We start from the raw sequence: 8106 nt of genomic DNA, 5'->3' as shown, positions 1-8106 counted from the left end.
TCCGAAGAGTCCGTTAGGGCCTCTCCCTCCTGATTCAGGTCCAACCCAGAAAATATTTTAGCACACAGACTCTATCTATGAACTGTACAAAACACACGACTCCTCAATTATTCTCAAAATAATTTTAACTCGTCCCCCTTTAAGGGTTTTATCATTAACTCGTCGCCCTTAAAGGGACTTAACATTAAGTCGTCGCCCAAAAAGGGACTTAGCATCAACTCGTCGCCCTAAAAGGGACTTAGCATCAACTCGTCGCCCTAAAAGAGACTTAGCATTAACTCGTCGCCCTTGAAGGGACTTATGATCGTGTGATTGTACAATTCATAGTTCATAACTCAATGCGCATATATATCTCAATCATATACATACTCAATTTATCACATACACTTAATCCCAATCACAATGGTATAATCTCAATTTAACATGTTATCACACCTCATGAATCATATACACTTTACCTATGAACTATGCAATATACACATTTACTCAATTGTTTTCAAAATCATTTTAACTCGTCGAATTTCCACAGTAGATCTCATCACAATACTCGTCGCCCTTAAAGGGTCTTACAATTGTGTGATTGCACAGTTCATAGTTCACAACTCAATACACACATCTCATCTCAATACACATGTATTTCATCATCCGTCACATGTTCAATTTATCACATACTCATAGTTTGAATCATCATTTCATAACCTCAACATAATAATTTATACAAAAGATTTTATCACAACATGGGATGTAAAACCTCTGAAATAGTTTCTCACAATTGTATCAAAATCATGGGTCAAACACAAAGACATCAAGAACAGTCAAGTTTATCAATCAATTCTCATCAGGACATCAATTGGTACATAGAACACAATAATATTGTATTTATAATCATAAAGAAAAATTATAATTCAATAAACATCCCAAAATAAACCCAAATTTAGTTCTCTAAGGATCCCTACACATGTTCTCACCAACCCCCAATTGTGAATAACCCATCCCTTACCTCTAAGCGGACTCACGTGTCTTCCGACAACGATAGCGACATCTCTAGCGGTTCCCTGATATTCCTCCAGTTTTTCCTTCGACTGCTCCGATAGAATTCTCGAACGTCAGAGAGACGGAGATGAGATTAAAGCCTCCACTTGTATTGTATTCATGAGATTTCTTTTTCTCCCCCCACGACTATTATTTCGTAAATCCCAACGGTGAAAGTGTGCATAATTGAATTTCAAACAACATATCCAAATTTCATGAAAATCCAACGGTTAAAGAAACTGGGATCATAGTTTTAGTGAGACAGTTTTGGGTTTTTGCGGGAAAATAAAAGGCTACAATGCGAAGGGTTTTCCTATAAGATCAGACATGATTTTAAAATTCCCAATGGTTATAATGTTAGGAATTGGATTGCGAACGAGCGGCTAAAATTTCACGACAATCCAACGGTAAATGAGTCCGAGATCGTTGTTTTTCTGAGACAGATTTGGTGGACTGCGGGAAAAAGAAAGGGTTTTGAGTGGAAAAAAGAGAAAAACGAAAATGAGGGGAAGATGAGACACCTGACTTAACATAGCTATTTATACCTAGGGTACTCAGCCTATTATTTGCTCTATATTTATTTATTTAATTTTTTTTACTAAAAAGCTTTTTAAATTTATTTACGAAAATTTGGGATGTTTCAAAGGCAATGACTATGATATTGGATTTGTTAAATGACGCATTTGAAAAAGCAAAGTTTCCTCCTTCTATTTATGAGGGAAAGAAAATTATTAACAAGCTTGGTCTTAATTATAAAAAGATAGATGCTTGTCCAAAACATTGCATGTTGTATTTGGGAGATGATGAAAAAAGTTTGGATGCTTGTAAGCATTATGGTACATCTAGATGGAAACCCAACAAGAAGAAGATAATAGCTGCAAAGGTTTACGTTACTTTCCATTGAAACCAAGATTGCAAAGATTGTTCACATGTCGTAAGACTGCAAAAGATATGAGATGACATGTTTTGGAAGACAATAAAGATGGGTTGTTAAGTCATCCAAGAGATGGAGAGGCATGGAAGACATTTGATTTAATCCATCCTGAGTTTTCTTCAGATCCTCGAAATGTTCGCTTAGGCCTTGCTACTGATGGTTTTAATCCTGCTAGGACCTTGAGTTCTACCTATAGCATTTGGCCAGTTTTCTTAATTCCATATAATCTTCCACCTTGGATATGTATGAACCACACTTCCTTCATTCTATCAATGATCATTCTAGGCAAGCAATCTCCTGGAAATAACATAGATGTGTACCTAAAGCCCCTTGTAGAGGAGTTACGTGAGTTATGGAGTGGTGTGGACACCTATGACTCATCCTTAAATGAAAATTTTAGAATGCGAGCAGCTCTTATGTGGACAATTAGTGACTTTCCTGGCTTAGGCATCTTATCTGGTTGGAACATACACACAAGATTGGCTTGCCCAACTTGCAATTTAGATGCAGAACCTTGTCGCCTTCGAAATTGTAACAAGTGGTGTTTTATGGGACATCGTCGTTTTCTAAGTAGAAATCATAAATTTAGATTGAACCATGTTCGCTTTGATGGAAGCATAGAAGAACGAAACCCACCATTAAAATTATCTGGATCTGACATTTTTCGACAAGTGGAACATATTAATACTACATCAACTGGAGCTATTCAAAATGGAACAAGAAAAAGATCTAGACAAGAAGTCACACAGTGGAATAAAAGAAGCATATTCTTTGAACTTCTATATTGGGAGTCTAACTTGTTACGACATAATCTAGATTTTATGCATATTGAAAAAAATGTATGCGACAATGTCATGTATACATTGCTCCATGAGAAGGATAAATCAAAAGACAACCTTAATGCTCGAAAAGAATTAAAAGAAATGGTCTTAAGGCCTGATCTTTGGCCAGATGATAATGGAAAGTATCACCTTGCTTTGTTTTCACTAACACGTGGTACCAAAAATTTATTTTTGAAAACTTTGAAGACGATTACAGTACTAGATGGTTACTCAAGTAACATTTCCAGATGTATTGATGAGAAACTTAATAAAATATCTGGGTTAAAAAGTCACGATTGCCATATTATTATGGAACAATTGCTACCACTAGCAATTCGTAACTTGTTGTCAGACCATGTGACTTCTGTCTTAGTGGAGTTCTGTTCTTATTTTAGAATACTTTGTGGTAAAACTTTAAATCTTCCAGAACTTTAGTTGCTCCAAGATCACATTGTGGTTACACTATGCCACTTAGAAATGGTATTCCCTCCATCATTCTTCACAGTTATGGTTCATTTAACTATTCATCTTATAGAGGAAGCAAAACTTGGAGGCCCAGTGCATTATCGATATATGTATCCAGTAGAGAGGTAAAGATTTAAATAATTTAAATTTATGATGTTATATTACAAATATCTTACTTGTACACTCTTTAATTGTTAGTTATTTGTATAGGGAATCAGGTCACTTAAAATCCTTTGTGAGAAACAAGGCACAACCTGAAGGATCCATAGCTGAGGGGTATTTAGCTGAAGAGTCTCTTACCTTTTGTTCTCGGTACGTTGAAGATATCGTCAATAGACCTAAACGTGTTTGTGATAACCCAATTGATAATGAGACTTTTTTGTGTCCTCTATCTTCCCACAAATTGGAAAACCAGTAGGAACTTGTTCAATGTTCACTTTAACTCCAATGCAAAAATTGCGAGCTCATCGATATATGCTCCTTAATTGCACTATAGTCACACCATTTGTGGAGTAAGTAAAGTGACATAAACTTTTATTGTTATACTACTTATAAATAATAGTCATGTGTATTGATTATAATAATTAATTTATGTAGTGAATTTAGAGAATTCATAAAAAGGAGTTCAAGAGGAAGAAGACCTTCGTCTACAGAGATAGAGAAAAAAGTCAATAAAGAGTTTGTTGATTGGTTTAGAAAGCGGGTGAGTAGTCATTTAGTGGATAGGGATTTTTTTACCGTCTTTGTTTCAAACTCTAACTTCCAATTTTTTTAGATTATGAATCCAGATACAATGAATGAAATGTCTACTGATATGAAGTTTTTAGCACGAGGACCCTTGGACAATGCAACAAGATTTACTGCATATAATATTAATGGGTTCAAATTTCGAACCTTGGCTCAAGAAGAAGGATTAAAAACACAAAACAGTGGTGTTTTCTTAACATCTAACACATCATGTGTTTCAAGTAGTGTTGATGGCAACTTAAGGCAAGTAGATTTACCTTATTATGGGAAGTTGGAAGATATCATTGAGATTAACTACTATGGTCGATTCTTTGTTATTCTTTTTAAATGTAAATGGGCCGATACTACACGAGATAGAGGGTATAAAAAGGATTGTTGGAATTTTAATTTTATTAACTTTGATAGATTGATTCATATTGGTGATCGTGAAAAACATGAACCATACATTGAAGCAATCTCAAGCACGAATGGTGTATTATGTAGATGATGTAGTCAATGAAGGATGGAGTGTTGTTGTACACATAAAGCCAAGAGATTTATATGACATGGGAGAAGAAGTAGAAGAAAATGCATATGAAAATGAGCCATACCAAGAGCAACAACTTGAACAATTTTCTAGGCTTGATGATCAATATGTACAATTGGCTACAAACCATCTAAATGATGATATAGTTGATTGAATTGTAACTCCTAAAATAGTAAGAAATTCACACTTGTCTAAATATGATATAGTTGATTGACTTATAAATGTTGTTATTATTTCATTTATTAATTATTTTAATCTTGTTTTAATTTTGATAGTATGTCATCTTAAATTTTATTATTCTTTATTTATTTTTCTCTTAATATTGTTGTCATGAATATGTAGTCATGCCAAAGGTGAAGCGTTTTAGAAATCCACAAAAATCAGCACCTCAACCACAATGTCATGGACCTCTAACACAAGCTCCAACACATTTTGTTCCAGCAATGAATCCTAAAATTTCTTCCCCACCAAGTGATTCCACACAAGCTCCTGAAGTCCCAACTGGTAATGTCCCTCTTTCTCATGTATCAACATCTGAAGTTCCACAAGAAGATGAAACAACTAGATGTCATGTTGGGCGTGAGTCTACACAATGTTGGACTGTTTAGGCAATAGGTATACAAGTATTTTATTTTATTTTTATTTTTGTAATTATCATCATATGAAGTATATTACATTTTCTTATTGAGAAATTATTTTATTGTTAAAGACTCTGAAGAAACGATCAAGAAGATTAAGGTGAAAGTTAGGGGAGTCAATAGCTTACCTAGGGAGTTACGCATCATTGTGAATTTTGATGACCAAGGCCAAGCAATTGGTGAAGCACAAGCCTTGCTTGCAGGATTTCTTGGAACCCTAGCAGCTGATTGCAAATTATTTCCTATGGATTATGATAGATGGTCTGGATCTTCAGGCGTACCTAAAGCTTATTTTGATGATTGCTTTGAAACAATTTTAAAGGTATGTCAATTAGTTATATATAACTTTTTATATCTACACCACTTAGAAACCCTATCTTTACTATTTTTCATATATATATATATATATATATATATATATATATATATATTATTTTGCATATGATATTGATAAATTTGTCTTTTTTTTACCCTCGATTTTATTTTAAGATTAATGAAGCTGGTGCAAAACGGTATTACAAATTGAGTATGAGAAGAAAATGGGCTACAAATAAGCAAAGCTTATGGAATGAATTCAACGATCCAACCAAAACAAGAGATGAAATCATAAAAAATGTGCCGATAGGCATAGATAAAGATCAATGGGCTCGTTTTGTTCATTATCGTCATAAACCATCAACATTGGTACAATTAGATTGTTTTAATTATTGAATTGTTTTTATAGCTAATTATATGATTACTATTACAAGTTGTAAACTTGAAATTGCTTTGCATATAGGAACTTTGTAGGAGAAATAAAGAAATTCGAAGCAAGCAAGTTATTCCACACACTGGTGGATCCAAAGCTAATCCTAGAAGAAGAAATGAGTTGGTAATGACACTAAATGTTAACTTTTACTAATTAAAGAAGTTCAATGTTTACTTACTCTTTATTTATCTTAGTTGTTAGAAACTGGGAAGCTATCAAGTCGTGGACAATTATATATTGAAATTCATAAAAGGAAAGATGGATCATTAGTAAATGAAGCAGCAAAGACTATAGCAGTATGTTTTTCTTTAGTAACATCGTTTTCAAGGATTGTGCTTAATCTTAAAACTTTTATATTTCATTTTATTACATGTTTGCAAGAACAAATTGAAGTAGGATTAACTCAAAGCATAGTTGATGAATCTGAAGTTTCTCCTCTTGATGCTGTTGGTAGAGTGTTAGGGTTAGAGCACTCTGGGAGAGTGCGATGCATGGGATTAGGAGTTGTTCCTTCTAATACATTCAGGAACACAAGACTTCGAGCTTCTAGTCTGAGCTCTTCTTCATCTGGTGTTGCCTTTCCATCTTCAAACCAAAGGCAAGAGAAATACAACAATTTAGAATTAGCTTTTAAGGCATACTTGATAATGAAGGAAGGAAGGATCCCTGAAGAATTAGCTAGTTATTTCACTCCTGATCAAACACATGTAAGTAATTAATATGCATACATCATTATGTATATGTGAGGTATCCTAAAACTTGTTAGTATAATACACAATGTACTCTTAAAATTGTTTTACATATGTCTATAGTTTATTAATTTATTCACGCATATTAGTAAGGAAATATATTTTGTAATTGGTACGCGTGTTTATTAAGCTAATTAATTTACAGTTTTGTAGGTAGATTTTATAGTTAATAAACAATATTAAGGTAGAATTTTATTCATTTTGGCTAGCTCTTAATACTCTTTATCTCAAGTTAGGTCTTTAAGTAAACATACATGACCAAGGTAATAACCATGCATAAGTTTAGAATATTAAAACAATTGTTTAGAATTGATTATTTTTATTGATGGTCATTATGATTTAGTATGTGTGATACACCCTTGTATATAGTATATGTGACTAAGTGTTTTTCTTTTCTTATTTCAGCCAAATGATGCTTCAAGTGTTCCTAATACACCTTTGGATGCAAGAGGATCTTCTGGTGCTAGCAACCCTTAGTTTGCTTATAATGTATTTTGGATTTAAAGTTTAGTACAAGACTAATATTACTTTGTTATGGATTTTATGTCATACTTTGATTTACAATAGAAATTTAAATTATAAATCTTTGAACTATATGCTATTATTTTGGTTATTGAAATATAATTTCTACATTCTCATCATGAGTTTTTTTATCACATTTTTTTATCGATATCATAAGAAAATGAAAAATTGTAATACATGTAGATTATGAAACTAAAATGAGTATACAAAATCATTATATACAAGAAAATAAGGAAAATTAGAAAATCAATTGTAAAACATCTATTTTTAGCATGATTTAAAAAAAACCCCTCCATAGTATAGTTTTAAAACCTCTTTTAATAAACCTCCGCATTTAGCATAGGTTTAAAACCTCATACAAAAAACCTCCATATTTAGTGTAGGTATAAAAATCACTTCCAATAAACCTCTACAGTTAGCGTAGGTTTAAAACCTCTGCAAAATATTCTCGATACCAGAGGTCTTCGAAAACCGCCGCTAATTGTTTGTGGCGAATATAACTGTGGAGGTTTTTGAAAACCTCCGTAATTTATTTTGCGGAGGGTAAAAACCTCCACTAAATGAAAAAATAACCTCCATTATTTAATAGATTTGTTGTAATGAACGCTGAGACACAATGCTCTGATAGGATACGACATCAGAGTATGAGTTTCTGTATTAATTGCATGAGGTCCTGGACATGTATTTTTTATCATTTTTGTTCCACATGCTAAGTCTTTAGCTCATTCTTTGGAGTTTTGGATGGTCTTGTTTTGAGTTGGAAATGTTTTTATACTTTTAATCGATAAGTTTTTAATTTGGTGATTAACACAAATATAAATCTTTTACTCATGTGAACTTATTTATATTTATTAAATAAAATTATTTTATGTAATTCCATATTTTTATATATTTTATTATATAAATATGTATATTAAAGTAAAA

At 32.6% G+C, this 8106-nt stretch overlaps 1 long non-coding RNA gene across 1 annotated transcript; it reads left to right on the top strand.

Annotated features, from left to right (window-relative positions):
- Positions 1–5723: 5723 nt before the first annotated feature.
- On the top strand, positions 5724–6131 carry LOC114405059. Its single transcript, XR_003665167.1, has 3 exons — positions 5724–5847; positions 5942–6034; positions 6106–6131. It is a non-coding gene; the product is annotated as an uncharacterized LOC114405059 (long non-coding RNA).
- The last annotated feature ends 1975 nt before the right edge of the window (positions 6132–8106 follow it).

Source organism: Glycine soja, chromosome 1, assembly GCF_004193775.1.
Source record: "Glycine soja cultivar W05 chromosome 1, ASM419377v2, whole genome shotgun sequence".
NCBI lineage: Eukaryota > Viridiplantae > Streptophyta > Magnoliopsida > Fabales > Fabaceae > Glycine > Glycine soja.
This window is presented reverse-complemented; position numbering and strand designations above follow the sequence as displayed.